Here is an 11,833-nt window from a genome sequence, read left to right as displayed (position 1 = left end):
AGAAATTTAGGTCCTATAACTAGGGGATGCATAGAGCAATTTTCTTTATAACAAAATAGGAAGTGGAAAATTCTATCTTAATTTAGAAATATTTGTATTACTAAGAATATAAAGACCCTCACCTATATTAGTGAGGATTTCTTCTCTGCTGACATGTTACGGAAAAACAATTTTGTAAGTGTTCTTATGCACACTGTAATCACCTGGGCCTTCGTCCAGGCACCTTGGATCAGAAAGGTGGAAGTGGGATTTAGACATCACCTTAAGACCATAGAAGTGAGCAAACAGAAACTTCGGGTGATTCTACTGGGCAATGGAGGTCTATGATTTGACTGTGTCCCCTATAAAACTCAGGGGTTGAAAGTCACTGGAATAGTACTGACGGCTGAGGCCTTTGAGAGGTGATTGTGTCACCTGTGTCTGGAAAGACTGGGTATGTTAGCTTTTCTTCAAAGAGGATTCCTTCGTGAATGTATTTAAGGTTCAATAAGAGGCAACGGGAGGACTTCAGTTCTATTGCCTTTCTGCCTCTTGCCACTTGAGGACACAGCTTTCCTTCCCCCTGGGGCACGCAGCAAGAGGTTCCTCTCAAGATGTCAGAGAATTGAACTTGAACTTAGCCTTCAAAATTGTGAGAAAGTAAGTGTTGCTGTTCTTTATAAATAGCCCAGTCCGTGGTATTCTCTTATAGCAGCACAAAGCAACTAACACATGAAGAGAAAAAATGTGAAATAGTACTAGCTTGAAGGTATTAATTATTCCTCAGGATTCCCCATTAGGATCAAATTCTTGAGAACATGAGTATAATAATCTCCCCCACAGTTAGGGGGAGAGCAGTTTTGGTGAACTTCCTGCTGTAGAATAGCTACTCGTCATATAATCATTTTTTAGCAGAGCGGTTCTGACCAAAAAAAATCGTCACATTATAATTTCCCTTTTCATGCTTCTGGTTTTTCTTAGGGAATTGATATTGTGTCCAAATATCAAATAAGAAAAATTTCCTTAGGACATTGTTTTTGGTTAAACCTCAATAGATGTTATCATAAAAAAAATGTATCAAGAGACTGTTTCAACAGGAAATTTCAACCAAACCACTGAACCCGTGTACCAGGAAGATGTCTTTTGGCGTTAGCATTTCTTTAGAATTTTGTAGACAGTGTTTTTCATTTGGACTGGAGCCTTCTTTAAAGGAAAGTGACACTGACATTAGAAAGATTCCCTGAACCGGCAGGAGATCCTGACTGTACTGTGGTGGCTTTAAACTATTAGCATTATTCATCAGAGCTCTACACGATTAGGCTTTGTCAACCATTATTGATCACATTCAGCTAGCTGTGAGGGATGAGTGGCAATCTTATCTCAGTTTTCCCTTTAGGGGTCTGATTATAGCTCCTGTGCACACAGTTCCCTGGGAGTTTTAAAGAACCCTATAAAGTACACACCTTATTTTTTCCTGCTGATTCCTTTTTTCTTTCAAGGCAAGAAAGTTCAAACTCTCTGGGTCTGACTTTAATTCATGATCTTAGCAGGAAATTTTGCTGGGTGTAAGAGCCCACATGGGTTTGTTCAAAACCCAGTCCTCTCTGGATTTATGCTTGTAATTCTGATTAAACAGACCTGAATGACAGTCTTGAAACCTGCAACTTGGTAGACAACCCAGGAGGCTGAGGTGTGCAGCCTTAGACGATGACTTTGATGAGCACTCTATTTTGGAGTCATGATGTGTTAAAACAGAATTTCCCCAAACGTATTAAAAGTCTCACATAATCCATGTCCAAAAGCATAGGCATTAACTAAGGTGATAGCTTCTCTATTCTTTCTGTTTATTAAACACAAACCATAGAATGCTAAAATCCACTTTTGTACTTGCTATAGTTTGGATCTTGAATGTCTCCCAAAGGCCCATGTGCTAAAAACTCAGTCTCAGGATGATGATATTGAACAGTGATGGAACCTTTGGTAGGTGGAAGCCTTGTAGGAAGTCCTTAGGTCATTGGATATGTGCCCTCAAAGGGGATTGTGGAACTTCAGCCCCTTTCTCTTCCTCTTTGCTCATGGCTCATGATATAAGTGGTCTTACTCTGCTGTGCACCCCTCACCACCAAAACAATGGGTCCTCTTAATTATGGACCAGAACCTCTAAAATCATGAGTTAGAATAACCTTTTCTCTTTAGAAGTTTATTGACTCAGGTATTTTGTTATAGTGATAGAGAGCTAACACAGTACTTCCCTGCTGCACTCCCTTCTAGGTGTTGAACTGTCCCTACATCCCCTTCTCCAGCACCATTGATGAATATGTACATGAACATATTTTCCTTATTTGTCTAATCTTGGGATATGAATTCCAGGAAGGGAAAAGCCAAACATTCTCTAGTCCTGAGCAGAACCTAGATCTTTGTGAAAAGAACATTTTTCTGGGCTGTGGGCAATACGAAGAGAGTGTTTTCAACATAGAGATGTCCAACCCATGAAAATGCCAGTCTTCTTGGGTCAGAGTTTGCTCACGTTCTAAAAGGAAGTAAAGTGGAAACTTCTGATGCTTGTGATTGTCATAACTTGGTGATCCAGCTTTATTCTCTTTTGGAAAGAAGAAGGCAGATGAAACAAATGACATCAGCTTCTTTGAGGAAAATCACAAAGGCCATTTTGATGGGGATTTCATCTCTTCTTAATTCTTTTGAAAATCAGAGTACCATTTGGATATAATTGTAATGGAGGAAATGATTAAGTCCCCATCATATGCGGGGCACACTTGCACGTAACCAAATGGGGTTCTACATAGTCCTGAAGTGTTCTCTTGATTGGCATGTGCCACCCCAGTGGTTGATGCTGAATTTCAAAGGCTCTGGCTCTTGATCTGGTGGGGACAGAGGAAGAGGGGAATTTGAAGAGAAGAAGGGAGGGTATGTGGTGATAATCTGTAGGAATCTTCTTCTCTGAATATGATGATTTGTCGCAATAGCAAGGTTTGATTCCATCAGAAAAGTTCTGAGCTAAGAGACGGGCCACACTTTTGTTTTTGTGGGTTTTTTGTTGTTGTTGTTAGTTTCTGTGCCTTTTTTGTTTGTCTTATAAGAAATTCTGATTTGATGGGGCCATGCCAGGATTCTCTAGGGTCCCTTGCTGCCTGTGCCTGTAGGCTATAACGAGAGAGGGATCATTCAACAAATGCTTCTGTGGGAAGAGTCTGTTCCCATATTGTATGTACCCGGCTATCTCTGCTGTGAGCCCCATGGATGGCAGCCTGGCTGGATGCACCTGTTACCAGTCTCAGGAACCTGTAATAATACATCTATTACAAAGTAGGTACTGGGTTTCTGATCTTTACTCCATGCAGGGCCATGCCCCATCCAGGGTAGACACACAGCCAAACATGCAGAACATGAAGAAAACAGTCCCGGTTGGGACTCGAGCCTGAGCAACTGACTTGAATCCCACTGCCAAGCAGAAAAGAATCTGGCATGATTTCTGAGGAGTCTCAGCCAACGGGTGCTTCTGAAACCATGGCTTTCCTCTGAGCTTCCCCTAAGGATGTGTATAGTTCTTGTGCTTATTTTTGCTTCTCTATTGTTCTTGCTCAAAAGCCAGATTCCTTCTCTAAAAGGCAGCAAAATCTCCGGATTTTCCACGTGGGCAGAACAAGCGTGGAGAGGCAGGCAGTATCAGGTAACCCTTCCTGATGTTGATCCTTGCAGTGTCCAAGCCACTGTGTTCTTTTGGATGGTCTTCAACCAGGCATAGTCCATAGTGCCAAGCCTCAGGATATCACAGAACTGCTTACAAAACACTTGTTCCCTCACAAGAAACAGGATGAGTTAGCCAAGAGGGTATACCTGCCAACATAGGCTAAGACAAAAACCAAAAAATAGCCCAGGGACCATGAAAGTGCTCTTAGTGGAAAGAGCCACAGTCCATCTTTCTCCAACAATTTTTATTCTCTGCCTAACAAAAGTACTTTGGTACTGCCACCCATTCTAAGGAACACACACACACACACACACACACGACTAAAGAAAAATGTGGTATTTCAAGAATTATAATAGGCAAAACACCTGGGCCGCTAACAACATCTGTAACTCATGCACTTCTTTTTAGCTCTGACTTTGTTCTTTTCAACCAATGAAATTTCAATTTCCCCTGTATCTGATATTGAAGCATCAAGCTGTAAAATGGAAACAGCCCAAACCGAATACGGACAAGAATGTAAGTTTTGAGCTTCAAAGCTGTTGCCAGGGCCCATCCAAGGGCTTGTGGTCAAATATACTCTGTCCTCCTAAATATACATGATGATAACATCAAACTCCAGAAACATTTGACACATTTGCAAAGAGTATCACCCTAATGATTCTAGCAGGCCATTCTGTAGTTAGCACAGAAAATGATACCATGTCCACATGGTTGTGATTTGGAACCCAAATCACAGACCCAGGGATGGTCATTGCTATCACCCCAAGGCTTAGAGATCATCTCTAAGACATCAGGGATCAATGCCAAGACTATGAGTCAATACTATACATGGCACCTGCCTTGAACATGGAGCAGAAGGACCAATGTCACATGGATACCTTACAACTTTCAAGATATTATGCTAACTATCAATAATAGAAATAGTGTTGAAATTACACCCACCACTGTGTTGGCAGAGTATAAGAAGATGCTTGAGATCCCAGAGAGCACAGATATATGGAGCAATACCTCCCCTATGTCGTAGAGTTTCTGAATGGAACTCGAGAGGCAGCTTTTCCCTTGGTGGTCCGTTTCATTCCCATTTGCACATTCAGCTTTAAAAGCTCCAAGTAGGACTACACCTAACAGAACACTGTATTAACAGATCACATCTCGAAAGATGATGGAGTCATTGGAACAACATTTACACATAGGGCTGGATTTGGTGTGCTTGAAAGCCTTAGGAACCCTTCTTTTTCAATCTGTAGGTCTAAACCAAGTGGTGTTTTATAAGTTATTCTGATGAAGTGTATAAAGAGATGAAGATAATAAAAAGACTTGTGAAATTAATTTCATTATTCCTAAAGAATCCTTTCTCTTTTCAAGAAGAAAAAGTCATGATGTTGACTAGAAAGAGGCAGCAAAAATTTCATCAGTGTAGGTAACTCATTATGCACTTGTTTTTATTGTGTCATTTTTCAACATCAGATTTTTTAAAAATTAATTTTAATAGGTGCCTTATAATTATATATAAAGTGGTATACATTATGATATATTTATACATGCATATAACATAATTTGGTCAATTTCACTTTCTGGTTACCTCTCTTTCCCTCTTCCCCTTCCTCTACTCTGCTGGTCTCCCTTCTAATTTCAACATCATCGGATTTAAAAAGAATCCTCGTGGATCTTAATTAAAAAGGAAATCCCCGGATGGAATTATTTTTCTCATTGGATCCAGTCCATTAGCATGAAGTACTAAGCTCTCTAGTTAGTCATACTTAAGCAATTAGTCCCCCACACTGTATCCACAGCTCTTTCATATTAGGGTTATTTGGGGATGGTTTGTGATCTCCCACAAGACCCAGAACAGCCTTGATAGTATAGACCTTTGTTTTTCACACAAACTATAGTAATAATTTCCACATACCAGGCTCAAAATATGTGCTCACTTAACCAAATTATTACTTATTAAATTAAAGATTTCTTAGAAATAATTTCTCAAAAAATAAATAAATAAAGGAGCCCATTTCTCCAGCAAATGGTGAGGACAACTTTCATTCCCTAACATTAACCATTGTGGGATTTTTAAAAAATTTAAAAATCTATGTTTTCTTCCATATTCTAAGCCAGTAGCTAGAATCTTCGTGTTCTTTTGCCTCCAGAGCTTTTGCCCAAAGAAGGCAGAACTGATTGGTATCAGAGGCTCCTTCTATCTTTTATAAGAGCCAATTTTCATCAAAAAGATGCCAGGGGTCCTTGGAGAGGAGAGGAGAGAAGAAAGCACTTTTGAGAGAAAGGAGAGGAATAAGTGATATGTCACTGACAAGGGCATGGGGTCCTCTGGGGACCAGAAAGTAACCCACACTACTGAAGCAGTGTCCTGGATAACCAAGCCTCAGAGGCGGGCAGGGGACCCAAAATCAGACAAAGATGTTTCTAGCCTCAGTAAAGATTCTGAGCCCCCACATGCAGAGTGGAAATAACAGGTCAGTGAACTAAAGCAGACACAGGAATGAGAATGAGAGGCTTCTTAGCAATCACCAGAGTGCAGCCTGTATTCAGGGCTTCCCTAGTGTCTGACCTGGGACTCTGGTTCTACCTTAGGATGGAATTTCTCTCCAACCAGCCTCCATGGAGGCTCATAGTTAGACTGAAGTTGATAAAAGGAAATAAAGAGAAGCCATATTTTTCACACACACACATTTACTACTGATTTCCTGTCAATATCTCTGTACTTATTAACAGTCATAGCCATTTGGAAAAGTAATGGTTTTCTCAATACTGGAGAGATGGGTTGAGCTAAGTGATGGTAAAGCAAGTTCTACTTCCTCAGTGACATACCACTGAAGTGGGAAAGTTGGTGAACTGACCTGAGGTTCCCTAGTGCAATTTTTTTAAATTAATTAATTAATTAATTAATTAATTTTTTTTTAGTTCTCGGTGGACACAACATCTTTGTTGGTATGTGGTGCTGAGGATTGAACCCGGGCTGCACGCACACCAGGCGAGCGCGCTACCGCTTGAGCCACATCCCCAGCCCCCCTAGTGCAATTTTTTTACCTCTGCCAGAACTCAAGGGCACTGTCATCCTTTCATCGTCACTAAACTGGCACCTTCTGCTGCCAATTCCTGCTCTTCCTCCAATAATAGATATTCTATTCATTCATAACCATCCTCTGATTCTCCCTTTCTTGTAGATTCCCAAAAGGTTGATTTGTATCCATTTATTTTTTTCAAATGGAGTAATGTAACTACAGCTAAGTGGCTATGTTACAGTGGACTGCTAACCAAGGTTGTCAAAACAGTACTAGATGCTCAGGATACAAAGATGATCAAGACCCATGTCCCATTAATGGGCAAGAACAGGTGTAAATATATTAATTACCATAAAAACAACGTATTAGGGGACATATATGATGGAACCACCAGGGGGAATCATGGGAGGCTTTCAAAAGGAAGTTGTATTTAAGCTGGGTCTTAAAACATAGAGTGGAAAAAGGACCATTGTGGTCTGGGATAATAGCATGAAGGCCAGAATTGGAAAAGTGCAGTATCCTGGAAGCCAAAGGAAAGTGGCTTTGGAGAAGCAGCCAAGGGACAGGAACCAGAGAGGGATATTCTTCTAGAATGACACTATAGAGCTTGGACAATAATTGGGTGTGCTTCACTGAGCACATAGATGTGCAAAACACTAAAATATCACAAGGACAGATGCACTTCTATTTTAAAAATGAAAAGAGGAAGAATGAGAGGTCCCTTCATGAGTCCGACTTGCAGCAGGTATTCTTTTTTGTCGGATTCCATTGTAGCCATAGCCCAATTTAAGGCTCGTGATTTTAAAATTCTGTTTCAAAGGAGGACCCTCAGCTCCACAAACAATATAAAATAAATTCCAAAACACAATGACCACTCTTTTCAGGTTTATAGATTAGAGTGCTTTCTAAGAACTTTTTTGAAGAGTTTTAATGCTAGAATAATCTAGAACAAAGAAAACTCATAGGTTTAGTCCAATCAGTGTTTAAAAATATATTTTTCTTTGGCTATGAGAAATTGTACATTTTTGTATAGAAAACCTGGGAAGAATAAAACATAGAAGGAAAACCCTATATATTTCATTCATTAAAGGACAAGTACATGAATAGTTTATGAGATACAATATTTTTGCCTTGAATATATTTTAGTCCTTATATAACACTAAATATAAAAGCTTAAAAGTTATATAGACTGCACAAATATTGGAAATATTTCTTTTTATACTGAGAGTAAAATATTCACTGACTAATAAACATTGAACAGTTATTTGGTAGAATGCTTATCAATGCCAATAGTTTAACCAGTACAAATAATGTTAAACCGTTCTTTCTTGGCAATATTTGAGTTCAAAGTTTTTTTTTTTTTATTGTCATTAGTGTAAAGGTTATTCAAAAGAGAAATTTTAGCAAGAGATATATTTTTGATATGTTTATCAATCAGGTACTAAAACAATCTTAAAAAGAAGAATAAAGCATTAAATAGAGTCCTTCTGTTTTTCTAGAAACTTTCTGAAGATGGTTATAATTTTGGTTTGTGGAATACAAAACATGTTTGGATATATCAGTCTGTTTTCATTACTATAACAAAATATATGAGGCAGGCTAACTTTATATAGATAAAAAGGTTTATTTAGCTCATAGTTCTGGGGGTTCAAAGCCCAAGATCAGAGAGGTTTCACTGTTTCAATCTTCTGTGAGGGCCTACCAGTGGCTGGCATCACAATGGTAAGATCACATGTAAGAGGAAGCAATCACATCTCAAATTGGAAAGCCCAAAGGTGATTTAGTAGTTAGGCTCACTCTTAAAACTCTGGGGTCCTAAGAAGGCTCCCTCAATCTCTTCCAAAGCAGCTCTCTCTGTCCTAAGGACCTCTGAGGGGGCCCCACTTCTTAAAGGTTTCACAACATGTCCCTTCACTACCACCCTCAGGACCAAGCTTCTAACAACGAACTCTTAGGGGACAAACCACATCCAAACCATAGCAATGGTTATATTCTTTAATATCCTTAAATCTCAAACTATAAAGCTTTCTTAATTTTAGGATCCAGCAAATTAAAAAATACTAAAGAAAATTCCCAATATTTTACATTAGTATTCAAGATTCTGAATAAATATTAAATGTTGGTTATATATACTGCATTTATTTATTATTTATAGTTAATCCATGGGGCCTTTAACACAAGTAAATTTGGAGTGGTTAAGTGATGAAGAAAATGTGAGCAGCTACATGTTCCCCTGAAAAGAGTACAGATGACAGTCTTTATGATGTTGTAATATGACAACTCATAATTCCCTGCCCTTCTACCTTTGGTACCATAGGGCTCTCAGTGATGTCTTACCCCCTGATATTCATGCCCTGGTGGCATCCCATCTCCTTGAGTATTGGTGGGGTTCACGTCTAACAAGTAAAATCAGGGACGTCACTGTGTCATGTTAGATTCCATCAGCTTGCCAACAACCCCAGGAACTCAAAAGGGGATCCTTGCCCAGTCGGACTACTGTGGTTTGGATATGAGGTATCCCCTGGAAGCTCATCTGTGAGACAATGCAGGGTGTTCGGAAGTAAATGCTTAGATGATGAGACCTGTGACCTGATCCGGGGATTAATCCATTTGATGGATGAATAATTTGAATGGAGTCCTGTGCTGGGTGGTAACTGTAGGCAGGTCAGGTGTAGCTGAGAGGAAGTAGGTCACTGGGTGTGTGACTTTGGGGTTTGTTTTGTCCTTCGAGTCTTGTGTGCTTACTTTTTCTTTCTGTCTCTGTCTTGCTCTCTCTCTCTGCTTCCCAGCTGCGATGATCTGAGAAGATTCCTCTGCCACATGTTCCATCCTGAGGTTCTGTCTCACCTCAGGCTCAGAGCCGTGGAGTCCACTGACCATGGACGGAAAACTCTGAAACTGTGAAACCAGGACTCGGAAGATGGTGGCGAATGGAGTGCATCACCCCCGTGTACCGCGTCACTGTGCGGGTGAATGACGAATTAGAATGGCCACAAGCTATCTTGTTAGGAATTTCAGCAAAATTGGGGTGCACCAAAACCTAGAGGAAGGATTTCCATCGCCTGAGGATCGGTTACTGGGGCTCAACCGAGAGCGATTTGTCCACCCGGAGATTCAAGCTGCTTACTCAGTGGCTCGCCCTGCTGCTAGAGACTGCGGTGCGCGCCGGGAAAAGGCAAGCTAGCAACGCAGAGATACGGTGCTGCTGACTCTGCGGGCTCCTGCCGGCTGTACCCTCACTGTGCTCAGTGCTGAATTCTGGGTTTGAGACAGGGGAAGGAAGCGGTCCAGTTCTGTCCTCCACACTGGTCAGACCACCGAGGAAGCCAGCGGCCACCATCTTGGAGAGCTGATGTCACCATCGCCAGTTTTCGACTGATCGCAGCTCATTCAGTGATAGAACAGGTCTGTGACATTAAGACCATCTTCCATACAGTGGGGAAATCACATAAAATCTCTCCCCGGCTTTCCAGGGGCGTGATTAATAGAGTGAGCGTGAATAGAGGTGTGGGGGAAAGGCAAAGGCACCTGACCCCCAACTCCTCCCTCCTACCAGTGGCAAAAACAAAACCTGTTTTGCCAGCTCTAGGAGGAGGGGCTAGCGGAGGGAATAAAAACAATAAGGTGCCGGTTCCCAAAAGCTGCGCTCCACGTCCAGGAAACTGCAGGCACAGAGTATAGTTTGAACTGCCGAGAGGTATCACACGGGGATAGACCTGGCTGACAGGAGAAGCCAGGGGACTAGAAACAGGAATTAACCTAAGCTAACAGGTTTTGAGAGACACCAGTGGGGGGAGGAGGGAGCGGCCTCACACGGATTGTTTCCTACAGCCTGAGGGGAAAATCTTGGCCCAGAAGGCACAGCACCACCTACTGGAAGCGAAGAAAATAGAAGCCTAACAGTGTCCCTTTTTTCTTTTAATTTTTTTTTAGTTTTTTTAATTTTAATTTTTTTTCTTTTCTACAATTATACTATTATTTTTTTAAATGTAATTTCTATTTTACTGCATTTTATTATTACTTTCTTTATTATCATTTCCTTTTCTTTTCTATTCTTTTCTCTTTCTTTCCTCTCTCCCTCTCTCTTTCTTGGTTTGCTTCCTTACCTTTTCCCCATCTTTCCTCTTAGGCATGACCACCCAGATTACATACAAAATACTAAATGCAAATAGATGAATACTACCTTAACTACCCCCTAAGCCCTTAACTACCCCCAAGTACTCCTGTCTATTCTCTTGTTAATATCCGCCTGCATTTGAGCAACCCGCCAAAGAAGCTAACATATACTAACCTCCATACCATCAAAGCGCCCAACCTCAAAATAAAATCCTAAGTTCAAACCTCAATTCTACACATGCCATCAAATTCTGTAGGCCTCTAATGAAACTAATGAATTTACCTTAAATCACAATTAAATCCAACATCTCTAAACATTGTCTCCCAACACAAAGGAGAGATATTGGAACTATAAAAACCAAAACAAATTTAAAGAAGAAAACAGAAACACAGCAGTCAAACAGAGTTGGAAAGCAACGTGAGCACCATGAAAAAACAAGGGAAAAATGATTACAAACAATGCAGGACAACTTAAATTCATAGGAGAACCTAGAGGCTTCAGAAAAATGGACAGAGAAAGAACTCAAGGCATACCTAACTCAGATGGAACGGAATCTTAGAGAAGACTTTAGACAGCAAGTCCAAACAATGAAAGTATACTTTGAAAACGAATTAAATAGGCAAATTCAAATGGCAAAGAACGAGGTATACCAGGAGATAGAGATTTAAAAAAAAATCAAACAGTAATCCTAGAAATGCAGGAAACTATAAACCAAATTAAAAACTCAAACGAGAATATTACAAATAGACTAGATCAAATAGAAGTCAGAACATCAGATAATGAAGACAAAGTGTATCAACTTGAAAAGAATATAGTCAACACAGAAAGGATGCTAAAAAATCACCAGCAATCTATCCAAGAGATATGGGATGTTATAAAAAAACCAAACTTGAGAGTCATCGGGATAGAAGAAGGTATAGAGGTTCAAACCAAAGGAATGAACAATCTATTGAATGAAATAATCCTATAAAACTTCCCAGATATGAAAGATGGAATGGATTGCCAAATCCT

This window comes from Marmota marmota, unplaced genomic scaffold (genome assembly GCF_001458135.2).
Source record: "Marmota marmota marmota unplaced genomic scaffold, marMar, whole genome shotgun sequence".
Lineage (NCBI taxonomy): Eukaryota > Metazoa > Chordata > Mammalia > Rodentia > Sciuridae > Marmota > Marmota marmota.
The sequence above is the reverse complement of the archived record's forward strand: the minus strand, read 5'-3'. Positions refer to the sequence as shown.